This window comes from Tenrec ecaudatus, chromosome 4 (assembly GCF_050624435.1).
Source record: "Tenrec ecaudatus isolate mTenEca1 chromosome 4, mTenEca1.hap1, whole genome shotgun sequence".
In the NCBI taxonomy this organism is placed as follows: Eukaryota; Metazoa; Chordata; class Mammalia; order Afrosoricida; family Tenrecidae; genus Tenrec; species Tenrec ecaudatus.
Window position 1 is genome coordinate 144,530,732 of NC_134533.1, and position 13,535 is coordinate 144,544,266.

The 13,535-nt window shown below is 41.5% G+C and overlaps 1 non-coding gene across 1 annotated transcript; it reads left to right on the top strand.

The window, feature by feature from the left end:
* The first annotated feature begins 12,968 nt into the window (after positions 1–12,968).
* LOC142447329 (U1 spliceosomal RNA) lies at positions 12,969–13,130 on the top strand. The gene has a single exon (XR_012784070.1). It is a non-coding gene; the product is annotated as a U1 spliceosomal RNA (small nuclear RNA).
* The last annotated feature ends 405 nt before the right edge of the window (positions 13,131–13,535 follow it).

Below are 13,535 nucleotides of genomic sequence, written 5' to 3' on the forward strand. Positions count from 1 at the left end.
TTCTGTCTGAAGGGCTTTGGGCACTTTATGAAGGGAGATTAGCCTCTGGGGAGGGACATCATCACACTTGGTAAAGCAGTTGATTAGAGAAAAAGATGAATGAGACCCTCAATGGGATGGATTAACACAGTGGCTATAACAAGGGGCTCAACTCCAGGGACGATGTGCAGACGATGCAGAACCTAGCAGGTTTATTTGATTGGACATAGGTCACCAGGAGCCAGAACCACGCTGGTGCCTCACAACATGCTAGTGCAGTACTGAGAGCACTTGCTGGCTCACTAAAAGGTCTATGGTCAGAACACACCAGCCACTCAGTTGGAGAACTTCAGTTGTTCAGTAATGATTTATAGCCTTCCCCAAGGGGAGAATGTGCCCGATATCTTGTTCCTAATTAGACACTTTTGACCTAATTTAAATCCAGACCTTAGTGACCCAGGACGTGGGCTATCAACAACTGGGACTTTATACTCTGTCCTTTTGAAGGGCACAATACCCTTCGCAGACCACACCAGAAAGATCCGATTTGGAAACCCCTCTAAGCAAATTGAACTTTACCTCAAACCACCTGTAGCAGATAAAAGGAATGGAAATACTCCCTTGGATTTAAGGCTGAAATGCCCTAGTATTATATCCCAAGGTTGTGGAATTGCTAGCCATTGGACTTTGGTTTGGAGAGCTTCCTTTGGAAGTGCCTGATGTGTGGTAGCCTGGATCCACCATATATTTACTATTTTCATGCTCTCTTTTTGTTTTTATGACATGTGTTAGTCTAGTACGCATGATTCAGAGATGTCAATGGCCTTGTTATCAGATAGAGACTATTGTAAAGTTGGTTATAACAGACACAGTTAGGTTAAAATGTAACACTATCATTTGATCTCCTTTTTGACTCATTTTAAATTTATTCCAGTTTTTAATATTTTATGCTTTCTTTTCATCTTAAATAACAGTTTATTGTTTTGTCAAGTATTATTTAATTTTTCATTAATATTTTATTTATTAAACCATTTCGGGAGGTGCTCTCACAGAAATCATAACAATCCATAATTCAATTAAATCAAGCATAATTGTACAATTACTGCCATCATCGCTTTCAAAACATTTTCGTTCCTGTAAAATTCTTTGATATCAGCTCCCCTTTATCCCCTCCCTCCCTGCCCTACCCCCAGGAACCCTTATTCTTATATTATATGTAATAATAATTATTATTATTTGCCATGTCTTACACCATCCAATGTATCCATTCACCAACAATTCTGTTGTTCCGCTCAAGTGGGGTTATACAGTCATCCTGGCTATTGGTTCCCCCTTCCTACTCCTCTCTTCCCACAGCCTCAGCGAATCATTGCTCCCATTATTCTTTCTGAAGGGTTTGTCTATCTTGAATTTCATGTATTGAACAATCTTTATTATAAAAATGAATATATGTAGGTCTAAGATTAATAAGATAAAACTAGAACCACAATAGTAAGTCGAGGAAATACTAGAGAACGAGGATAGTTATGTGTTTCATCAGTGCTATACCGCACCCTGCATATATCTTCCCTTCCATATGGCCCTTCTGTGAGGGACTAATCATCTTGCAGGTGGGTTTGGGTTTCTACTTTGTCTATGCTCCTTCATGTCAATTTGACTGCTTGTTTTTGACTTCTGATAGTTCTTCCTGGTGTGCTTCTTTCATGTGGGCTTTGTTGCTTCTCTACTAGATGGCCACTTGTTTAACTGCAAGCCTTTGAGAACCCAGATGCTATTTCTTTGTTTTTGTTTTGTTTGCAGGAGAGGAGGGGGAGAAAGACCATACAAATAATTCTAAGTCCCACTGTTGTCCTGACCCAGAGTGGATCCATCTGTTAAACAGTGATTCGGTAGGCCCTGTTAAAATCCATTGACCCTATCCCTTTTTCTTTCAGGGATCCATTTCCTAAGACCCACTTACCTCGCATCCCTATACACTTTTGGTCATCAGTGTTCATGACCGATGGGTATACTTTCTACAAGACCCCATTGTTCTTGCAGTCAAGGATAGAGTGGTCTAGTGCTCCACCTCCTCCCCATTATACCTTTAGACTTTCCATGTGGACCACTTGTGAAAATCTTCCAACCAGTTCAGATGAGGTGCCAAGTGCTGCCCCGCCGTCAGAAGTCTGCAGTCAAGTTTCCTCAGGATCTTTGTGGCTTTGCTCCCATTGCTGGTCTGTTGCCGGTCTGGGATGTCATGTCTCAGACTGGAGCTGGCCCTACAACCCTCTCTGTGAGTGAGCCCTCAAGGCGTGCCACACTGGAATGAGGTCTGCTTCTTCTCTCCCTTTCTTGTGGAGACATAACCAACACCCTCCCCTTAGGTAACTTAGTGCCCTGTTCCTCCATTGGCATCTTTTTTCTTCCCCCACCCCTCTGGGGCCGTAAAGGCATATGGGGGAATGAGGTGTGTGTGTGTGTGTGTTTCTGTACAGGTGCTATCTGCATCTTTTTTCTTTTATGATGTATTTTTTGCTTTCTTTTCAATTGAGGGCTTTTTCTGTTTTATTTTGTCATTCTTGTTGTTGTTGTTTTTTATTATCTCTTGTTGGGATTTTGTTTGTTTTTTTCTATATATGAACTCCAGGATAGGTAAATCTATAGAGTCAATAACTGGATTACTAATTACCGAGACACATAGTAGGGGGAGTTGGGGGGGCGATGAGGGCTAAGACCTTCTAAACTTGATTGTGACGATTGGACAACTCTTGTTCATATGATTGAACTACTGAATTGTATGATATGTGGATTAAATGCCAATGCAAACATATATTTTTAAAGATTGACAGTCTTAGAAGTCCTCTTAGGCAGTGTGTGCTCTTGGAGTCACAATGAGTAGGCACAGACTCAATGGCAGTGGGTAATGCCTAGGCTACATCATCGAGAGCATTTTTCTTTACTATATTAATGAGACTGTATTAGTATAGGAACAGGGTGTACCTTAAGCCAACCTCTTTTGAGATAGAAAAGGGAACATTCAGTAAGGACAGATAAGAACAAGCAAAGAAGATACACATTCCCTGCTTGCCAAGGTCAGAAGCTGAAAAGAGATAAGGATCTTCCCCCAAAGCAGACAAGAAGCCAGTCCTTCCCCTAGAGCTGACAGCTTAGCCTCCTAAACTGTGAGAAAATAAATGTGTGTTCATTAAAATGACCCATTTGTGTTATTTCTATTATAATGGTACTAGATAACGAAGATACCCGTCTTTCTCTTCTCCCATGATTTCCACATCAGGCTAACGAACTTGTCCTCCTTTTAACTGTCTCAGACCACCATTCTCAGAGCCTCTATTTAGCCTTGTGGTGATACCTATGGCCCTTTAGCCTAAGAAATGCTCAGAGTTCTCAACATGAAGAGCCTTCAACTCTATTTCACTTCAGTCAGCCGCACACTAAGAACTACTTCTTGTCCAAGGGCTGGAGCCTACTGCCCTTGTCCAGCGGGTCTCTTCGTCTACTCCCGTCTTCTCTCCTAACTCTCCCATGACTCTTCTTCATGCTGAATCTGCTGCATGCCCTCAAGCGAATCATTCAGTTCTTTCAGTGCAATTATTTAAACTTAGCCTGTTCCAGCACTCTGGCTTCTTTCCTGCTGTAGTCCCTTGCGCAATAGTGATGAACTGATCGGTCACCAATCGTGCTTTTGTGGGAATTTCCTTTGTTTTCTTATGATTAGCCATGTGGCCATGAATTATTTAGACACAATTATGGCCTTATGCTGAGAATCCTTCCCATCTCTATTGGGTAAAACCAGCTTGACTTCTCGCTGGTCTCACTGAAAACTCACTGCCAATTCATAGCAACCCCACAAGACAAGGCAGAACTTCCCACTTTGAGTTTCTGAGACTGTAACTGTTTACAGGAGTAGAAAGCCCAATCTTTCTCTTGAGGACGGGCTGGTGGTTTCGAATTGCTGACCTTGTGGATCACCCAATGCATACCTACTATGCCACCAGGGATCCTCTTACTGATCTATTAAATCTACCAATAGTGTGACTTCTCTCACCAGCTGGCCCTTAGATACAGGCCCAAAGTCCTTGGTATCAGATATAACTTGTAGTGGAATGGATTCACTCTACTACTACATTTTACAGATGGAACCCACTGTATTCTCTGACAAGTGTATACTCTTTGAGGACCAGGACCTCTAAGTCTGCAGCATCCAAAATTGTGGGAACAGAAAGCACAAAATTCTCCAGTGGGCTTATTAGGAGCGATGGTGAGTAAGATCATTAATACTTCCATCCCTTGGTTACTGTACTAACTTAAAACATATACTGTGCCTTGAGGGATGCTATCCCATTCATCCTCACTACTACCTCTGAACTGATGCTCAGCACCACTAAATGGCCTTTCCAGACATGCCTTGCTGAGCATTCTAAGGTCTCTGGAACTCTGCTACTCTAACAATTAAATCCTCAGCCGGCCACTTAACTGTGTTTTCCCTTCCCTCCCTCCCTCCGAGATAAGAGCAGCTGTATAAGCTATGCCAGAGGCACCAAGTAGCATTCAATACGATTGATCACTCTCTTTTTCCTTCTTCCTCCTGGAAACATTTCCTTGACTTTTTTGACATAACACACTCCTAGTTTCCCTACTATGTTTTTGGCCGTTCATGCTCATTACAGTTCCTCATTGATAAAGGTGAGTGATTTGCCTAAGGAAAAATATAAATGGAGAAGAACAAAAATCTAAGAGTAGAATAAAGAAATTACTTAATGCATGCAACTATTTCATGCTTGTGTCACTTTCATAACTAAAATTCTTTCGTAGCTTCTCAATGTCTATATGGGAAAGACAAAAATTCTTAATGTAGCCTACAAGTTCCTATATGGCCTAAACTCTCCCTATCTCTGTAACATACTTTGTACCTTGTGTTCCCAATCTCTCTCTGCTCCAGTCACACTTGTCTTTTGTCAACTCCTCAAATGCACTATGTTTGCTCCTTCTGTGGGATCTTTGCCTTCAGTTGGTGGAGTGAAGTACTTATCCTTCGGATGTCTTTAATTTACTAAAGTCCTTCTATTATGTCTCATCGAGCCATGAACTTCTTATTTGTAGGAAGTATCAAACTTGTGATTAAAAAACAAAACAAAACAAAAACCCTTGTGATTTTATATTTGTGTTTTTGATTACTGTTAGTCTTATCAATCTTCCCAATTACTCTGTAAAGTACAGGAGGGCAAAGACGGTGTCTATATTATTTTTCCAGTATCACTGGCACTTAGGACAGTGACTGAAATATACTTAACAGGGAGTCTGAAATAATGAATGCATGAATGTATGAACTCCACCCCCCTTTTTTTAGTGGTCAATTTGGAAGGGGTTGCATTTCATATCATTAACTTTGAACTTTAATTCTTCAGCAGAGTAAAAGGGTGATGGCTGTATAAAAATACTCATATATATTAATAAGTCAATGCTGGGAAGGATGGATTCTGGGAGACTTATATTATGGAATGCAGTTAGCATTCTACCAAAAAATTGAAATAAAGAATGTCTATTTCAGCTGGGCATCCCTGGCAGAGGGGGAGGAGATGAGTCACTCAGGGTTCAGTGTAGCAACAATGAAACTCACAACCTTCCTCTAGTTCCTGAACGCTTCCTCCCCTCCAATTATCATGATCCCAGTTCTACCTTGCGGACCTGGTTAGACCAGAGGATGCACAGCGGGGCAGTAGGGATCTTGAAACACAGGGAATCTAGGACGGATGAACCCCTCAGGACTTAAACAAACTTATGTTTTGTTAAAATACCGTAGAGGCTTCCTAGTGGGTCTCTTGTCTTCAAATCGTGGGCCTCACACTTCATAACCTCAATGCCTCGATGCTTCAGAATGACCTTACAATATCCATTAGGTTCTTTATAATCTGATCTGTTTATTTCTCCAACCTCGTTTCTCATGAATTTCTACCTTGTGTTATATATACGCTCACCCTACTCAACTACTTAAAGTTTCCCAAATATTCAAGCCCTTCTTCCTGTCAACCTTTCTATATATTCATTCTTTTTACCCTTGTCCTTCTTATGTCACATGATACTTTTGCCACATTTTCCTGAGCCACAAAATCTGAATTATCTCTTCTTGTGTTCTTACAACACTAGGTTGTAGCACTTGCCCCACTGTATTATAAGTTGTATTTATTTCTGTCTTAGCCAGTAGACTTAAGTTCCTCAAAACCGTCTTTTTGAAATATATTTCTACAATAGACAATGACATGTGTGAACTAGGCTAAGGTGTGATTTCAGTGGTTTGACTGGCACTAACTAATAAATCATAATACAATACATTTAATGTGAGCAGTCAATTGGTTGAAAACTGAATTTCCTTGAGGGTGTGACCTACCTCCAATACAAGTATATAAATGGATGTTCTGTCAAATATTTTCTATTTTTCAACCCTGCACTCTTCTGTAGATTTTGCATGAGATATTTCCTTCTGAGTGTGTGTTTTATCAGTTTTGTCCCCAGACTAATACAGTACTCACAATATTCATAGTTTCTAAATTAAAAACGAGGAGTCCGGCGCTATAGTGTTATGTTTTGGGACTGCAGTCCATATGGTCTGCAGTTCTTAACCATCAGCAGCTCCGTGGAGAGACTGGGTTTTCTACTTCCGTAAACAGTTATAGTCTTGGACACTCACAGAGTTGCTATCAGTCAGCATTGGCTCCATACAGTGTTTTGAGTTTATATTTGTGTTAGCAGAGTTCTCTAGAGAAACAAAACCAGTCCATTTATGATTTTTTTAGTTTAAATGCATTTTATTTTAGACAACCTACACATTTTATTTTCCTAAAAAAAAAAATCCTCTGCTCCAAATAAATCAGGGTCAAAAGTAAATGAGCTCACGATGATATCAGTTCCGTTTGTCTAAGTCCTGGTGTCGCGTGGATGAGCAGCAGCCAGTCGGGATGAGGCATCGGTCGTGAGTTGCCCACGGTGTTAACATTTCTCCATCTCGAAGCCATCCTTAAAGAAGATCAGATATGGGGTGACACCATCTTCACGGCAGTCCAGCAGAGCAACCATTCCATCTGGATTCATGTTCTCACCAATAAAGAACTGGTAGTTTTTGAAATTTGCAAGCATGTTCTTGATTTGTTCTGCAGCACCTGTCATAAAAGGCTTTACTCTCTCTAGTTTCTGATCTTCAAGTTTTCCTTTGATTGATTTCATGTAGTCTTCTTGTAGGCTTCTTTTGTGAAGCTGGTTTCCTGCAAGTGATGGTTCATGACAATATGAACACCAGTGACCACTGTGTTTTCACCATCGGGGCCTTCAGCTGAGGTGGTACCCCCAATGAGGGAGTCATCGATGGCACCTTCGGTCCTACTGACCATCTTCCCCTCCACTTCCAGACACAGACCATCTGCAATCTCCCGGATCCTGTAGATGTCGGAGAACATCTCATCATGGCTGTGGAGGTCCTGGTAGATGATCATGATGGCGGCTGAAGGGAGATGGCATCGGCGCTAGCTTAGCAGGAGCCCGGAGCTCTGAGCAAACGCGGTCTGGCCGGAGCGGCGCTGGGGGGATGGGGGAGCGGGCGGAAAGGGCCATTTATGATTTTATATGTATATATAATGCAGTTGAATGAATCCGAGGTCTGAGCACAGCTTGACTGAAACAGTCCTGTCATCAGGCAGTTTATGTCAGATAGATAGACAGAAAGATAGATACAGCACAAAGGAATATAACAGGTAATTAGTCTACACAGCAGTACAGAGGACTCAGTTCAACTCACTTGCATGGAACCATTAATATACTGGAAGTCTTTCAACTCACAAGGGCTGCTGGGTCCAAGGTCAAGGAAGCAGACAGCTGAGTCTTCCCTTGGGCAATGTAGGCAGTCAGGCCACAGGCAGCAAACAGCAGGGTGGGTCACTCACAGTCACAGCTTAGGAGCTTAGCGAAGCAGGCTTGGATGGGATATATATTGAACTCAAGCAACGCAAAAATGACAGGATCTGTCAGCCTTAAGGTCAAGTGATATATAAGTCAGCAACGTGGCGAAGCAGGTCTCAAAGGAACATCACGCTCTAGTGAGAGGATTCAAGGGTTGGTTGTCCCACAGGTAGTGTAGCTCACAAGTTAAGCCAGAGAACTAGCCAAAGCAACCACACACTGGTGCAATCACCAAAAAGCAAGAGAGAGAGAGGCAGGCCTTGCAGAGCCATTTATTTCTTTGCCCTCCAATCAAACTGTGACCTTATTAATCTCACATGTTACTATTGCCTAGGTAGGTACAGTAAACCTACCTATCACAATGTTAAAAGCCTGGTTTATGAAAGCATGATTCCTTACCATACTTCTCCAAGGAAAATATTATTATTTCCACTTTACAGATAAGAAAACTAACCCTCAGAGAGCTTGAATCTTTTTCTCAATCTACACAGTAATATTGAAGTAGAGATTTGAACATGCTTACTCTTCTGCTATTCAAAGATGGATATTTTGACTCCCAAATTCTAACTGGCCCAATTATAGACTAGAAATTCTCATTACAACTCTCCAGTCTGTCTCTGAATTGCAAAGATCATTGTTTTACATTCTTAGTGTCAGGAGACCCGGTGGTGTTTGTTACATATTGGGCTGCTACCTACAAGTCAGCAGTTCAAAACTGCCAGTCACTCTGTAAGAGAAAAACTTTACATTCATAGTTACAGTCTCGGAAACTCACAGGGGCAGTTCTACCCTGTCCTATATGCTGGCTATTAGGCAACATCAACTAGATAGCAGTGAGATGAACTAAATTATTGTCAGGAATGCCATTTAGATATCCTTAAAGATTTTATTTTACCTGAGATGTACCATTTAAACCATTCTAGCAATCCTATTTTATGCCTAATTAGTCCTACTCTCTCATTCTGCAAAATAGCAATGCTAAACTTTCATAATTCATTCACCCCTCTTCCCCACTACCTTCTCTAATAATGAGATGCTGACCAATCAAGTTTAAGACGGAGTGTCCTTTAGTGTGCTCTGCTTGACTTAAACTGCATGATGAAAGGACTGTCTGAGTCAAGCTGTGCTCAGTCTTGGCGAGTAAATTGGTAACCCTGAGATTCAGCAACTTTCACATGGTAACATGGTTCATAAAGACCTGGTATGAACTGCAAAGATATATACATTGTTTTAAGATAGATAAGGATTTGTAGATAATGGAGAAGAGACAGCCCCCAAGGGACAAATGGGCTGTGTTCCAAAAATTTAATTTTAGACTATTTGGAATGCAGCACACATTTTCCCTTGGAAACAATGCTATGAATAATTGCAGCAATATTCCCGGGAAAGTCCACACGAGCTTGTTTAACCCATAATGTAACAGAAATTTCTCCTTTTACAAATGATGCTGATGCTGATAAAAGGACAACATAGCATAAAACATATGTAATACTAGCAATTAAATAAGAAACAGTACCGTGGGATATGAAGTATTGTTTTGGTTTTTAAATCATTTTATTGGGGGCTCAGAAAACTTATCACAATTCATACATATATCCATTGTGTCAAGCACAGTTGTACATTTGTTGCCATCATCAGTCTCAAGACACTTTCTACTTGAGCCCTTGGTATCAGCTCCTCATTTTTCCCCCTCCATCCCTCACACTCCCTCCCTCACGAACCCTTGATAACTTATAAAATATTATTTTGTCATATCTTACACCATCCGACGTCACCCTTCACCCACTTTTCTGTTGTCCGTCCCCTAGGGAGGAGGTTATATGTAGATCCTTGTAATCGGTTCCCCCTTTATACCTCACCTTCCCTCTACCCTTCCAATATTGCCACTCTCACCACTGGTCCTGAAGGGATCATCTGTGCTGGATTCCCTGTGTTTCCAGTTACTATCTGTACCAGTGTATATCTCTGGTCTAGCCAGATTTGTAAAGTAGAATTGGGATCATAATAGTGGGGGGTAGGAAGCATTTAGGAATTAGAGGAAAGTTGTATGTTTCAATGTTGCTACATTGCACTCTGACTAGCTCGTCTCTTCCCTGTGACCCTTCTGTAAGGGGATGTCCAGTTGCCTACAGATGGACCTTGGGTCCCCAATCTGCACTCCCCTTCATTCTCTATGATAGAATTTTTTTGTTCTTTGATGCCTGATACCTGATCCCTTTGACACCTCATGATCACACAGGATGGTGTGCTTCTTCCATGTGGGCTTTGTTGCTTCTGAGCTAGATGGCCACTTGTTTACCTTCAAGCCTTTAAGACTCCAGATGCTATATCTTTTGATAGCCAGGGACCATCTACTTTCTTTACCACATTTGCTTATGCACCACTTTGTCTTCAGCGATTGTGTCGGGAAGGTGAGCATCATGGAATCCCAGTTTAAAAGAACAAAATGTTTTTGCATTGAGGGAGTACTTGAGTGGAGGCACAATGTCCATCTGCTACCTTAATACTAAACCTATAAATATATGCATATAGATCTATTTTCTATTGTTATATATAAATATATTTACATATGTACACGCATGTATTTAGGCCTCTATAAATGTCCTTTGCCTCCTAGTTCCTCTATTTCCTTTTACATTCCTTTTGACCCACGAACATGTTCAGCCTTCATTTGGGTTCTTCTTGGTTACATTGCCCTTGATCAAACTGACACCCTCCTCGCCATCAATATTGGATCATTTGTTGTTCACTTGTCCCTAGGCTTGTTAACACCCACATCCTTTCCCCTGCCTCCCCTTGTCTGTCCTCTGTTCACCCAGGAACCATTGGTCCCAGTGTTTTCTCCTCCAGATTGTTTATCCTGCCTATCTTATCTAGATAGACCTGCAGAGATAATAATATGCACAAAAACATAAAACAGAGCAAAACAAAGCAACAAAAGAAAAGAAAACAACAACAAAAATAAGAAAAGCCTGTAAATAGTTCAAGGTCTGTTTGTTGACCTTTAGGAGTTTTCAGGTTGAGTCTGATGGGGTACCATTCTCTGGCCCCAAAGTCTTTTTGGTATTCCCTGGGGACTTCATTGCTCTGTTGCCCTTCCTGTTCTGTGGCACACTCTTAGTGTTTTGCCTCAGTTTGGTGGGATCAGATTGGGCACAATGCCTACATTGTGTCTCCAGTGTTGTCCCTGGTAGCACTATGGGTCAGTGAGGGACATCATGCTTTGTAGTGAGACTGGCCCTATGGTCTTCTCTGTGCTTTGGCTGCTCTGAGCGGGAACATTGTCCTCAGGGCTTGGTGGGCCAGGATGTGTTCCACTCTCTCTTCCTCTCCCGTCATTTGCTCCTGTGTGCTCTGATCAGACATGACTCTCTCCCTGAGCTATAGCTTCAGTGCTGTCCTCTGAAGTGAGTTCTTCTGCAGGGAGGGGCTGTCCAAGTAGTTGGGATTGGGGCCGGTCCCGAAATATTGTTATTGCATAGTTTAAATGCTACTTAAGGAACCTAGTGGTATAGTGAACTAAATGTTGGGCTGCTAGACACAAAGTCAGTGGCTCAATCCCATTGGCTGCTCTGTGAGAGAAAGATGATTCTATATGCGCCTATAAAGGTTTACAGCCTCAGAAATCCTACAGGGAGGTTCCTCTCTGTCTTAAAGGGTCACTATGAGTCAGAAATAAACTCAATGCTAGTGAATTTATGGTTTGGAAAGGGAGCATGGGGATCTTTTAAGAGTGAAGAGTAAGTTGGTGGCAAGTAAGGTCTGCCAGACAAGTTGAGACTGTGGTCCAAAGATTTGGAAAAGGTTTGTAACAGCCCTGCTCCATGGTTTAAAAAGCAGTAAAACAGTCAAAGAAGACATTAATAATAATGTTTGCTACCACTTATTGATGCCTAAATGCCAAGTAGTATGCTAGGTACTTCATATACATATCTTACTGAAAATGAAATTTTCCTACCTCAGTTACAGAAACAGGGATCAAATTATTTTTAGTAAGAAACAGGGATATTTCAACGGAGGAGAAAAAGAATTGTTAAACATCAGAAGCCATGTGCTAAGACATTCTAAATTTGTGTTAAGCACATCCATAAATCCCTACTACTCTCGATTATAAATTGGCTGCCACATAGCTGTCACTCGAACTAGACTCTGAACTCTTCGAGGCCTGGAAACTGCTGAATTATTCATTTTTCTATTCTGAATGCCGAGCACATACCAGGCAATAAATGTTGGTTGCATAAACAAATGGACAGATGTAATAGGCATTTGGATTACATTGAAAGTGTCTAAGGAAATAAAAACAGTAACATTCAGCAGGCACCTTAATATGTGTCTGGCACTGTGCTCAGCGGATGATCATGAAAACAAACTGCTCTCTTATGGACAAAAATGCTAGAGGCAATTTCTATACTTAGGGTAAAAAATAGATGGGTACTGGACTTGCTAAGAGGAAGTCCTGGATGGGGAATGGTTGAGCTACTAACCTAAAGGCTGGTGGTTCAAACCCACCAGCTACTCCCTGGGAGAACTATGTGGCAGTTTGGGGCACTCTGCTTCAGTAAAGATTTAGTCTTGGGAACTATCTAGGGTCATTATGAGTCAGAATCAACTTGATAACAAAGGGTTTGTTTTTATTGTTCTTGCTTTGGAGGGGTGGTAGGTTTAGATTTGCTACATGTTTTTGGATGGATTTATTAATTTGGGAAAATCATAGAAAGAAATGTCAGCAAGATTTAGGGATGGAAAGAGAAGTTCTTTTGAGCTGCTGCAAGGCTGTAGAGAGGTTTAATTAATTCCAAGTAAAAGAGCAGAAGCTGGAGGAGGCTTTGTTAGCAGAGAGGTGCTCAGGAAAAGCAGAAGGACCTCTCTGAATTAGGGTGCTTTAACTTCATCACATTTATTGCTCCCCATGAAGTGGTATTGTCCTCGCCAGACTCCAAAGCTTTATTGAGTTTAGATTACGCTATTATCACTTTCCCAGGATTGAGGTTAATTGGATTGATTGATTTTCACAATGACAGTAGATTAAAGCACTGGTTATACGTACCTGGCAGGGGAGATGCCATGATCACGAAGATGGTTTTCCAGGGCGAGGCTTATCCATTGCACTCGGATGTGCTGACCCCTGCGATTTGCCCCAATGTGGGAAACTCCACTGCATAATTTGTGGCAGTGGGGGACTGCATTCGCGCTCTCCCACGTTTTAAAGAAAGAAAGAAAAAGTAATAAAGCTCTGGTTAAAATAAGGATGAATATGGTGGTGGAGGAGGTGCGGTAGAGATAGACTCTGGGTATCAGGGAGAATACAGTCTGAGAACACAGGTGGGAGAGAGACATCACCTCAAGGTAGAATCTTTGCTGGTGACCAAAAAAGGAGGGAGCAGAGGATGAGTTGCTCAAAGAGGAGAGGAAGGCAAACATACGGTAAGTATTTCATAAGTTTGTAAATGGGTAGGCCCTCAGAAGAGTCCTCTGAGTCATGATGTCATTTTTGTTCTTGGAAAGCACAACTACTTCTGCTTTTACTTCATTGCCTCCAAGATGCTGGAATGAAATCAACAAGCAGTTCTTGGTTGATTATTCTCAGTCCTTCTAATCAGTCAACA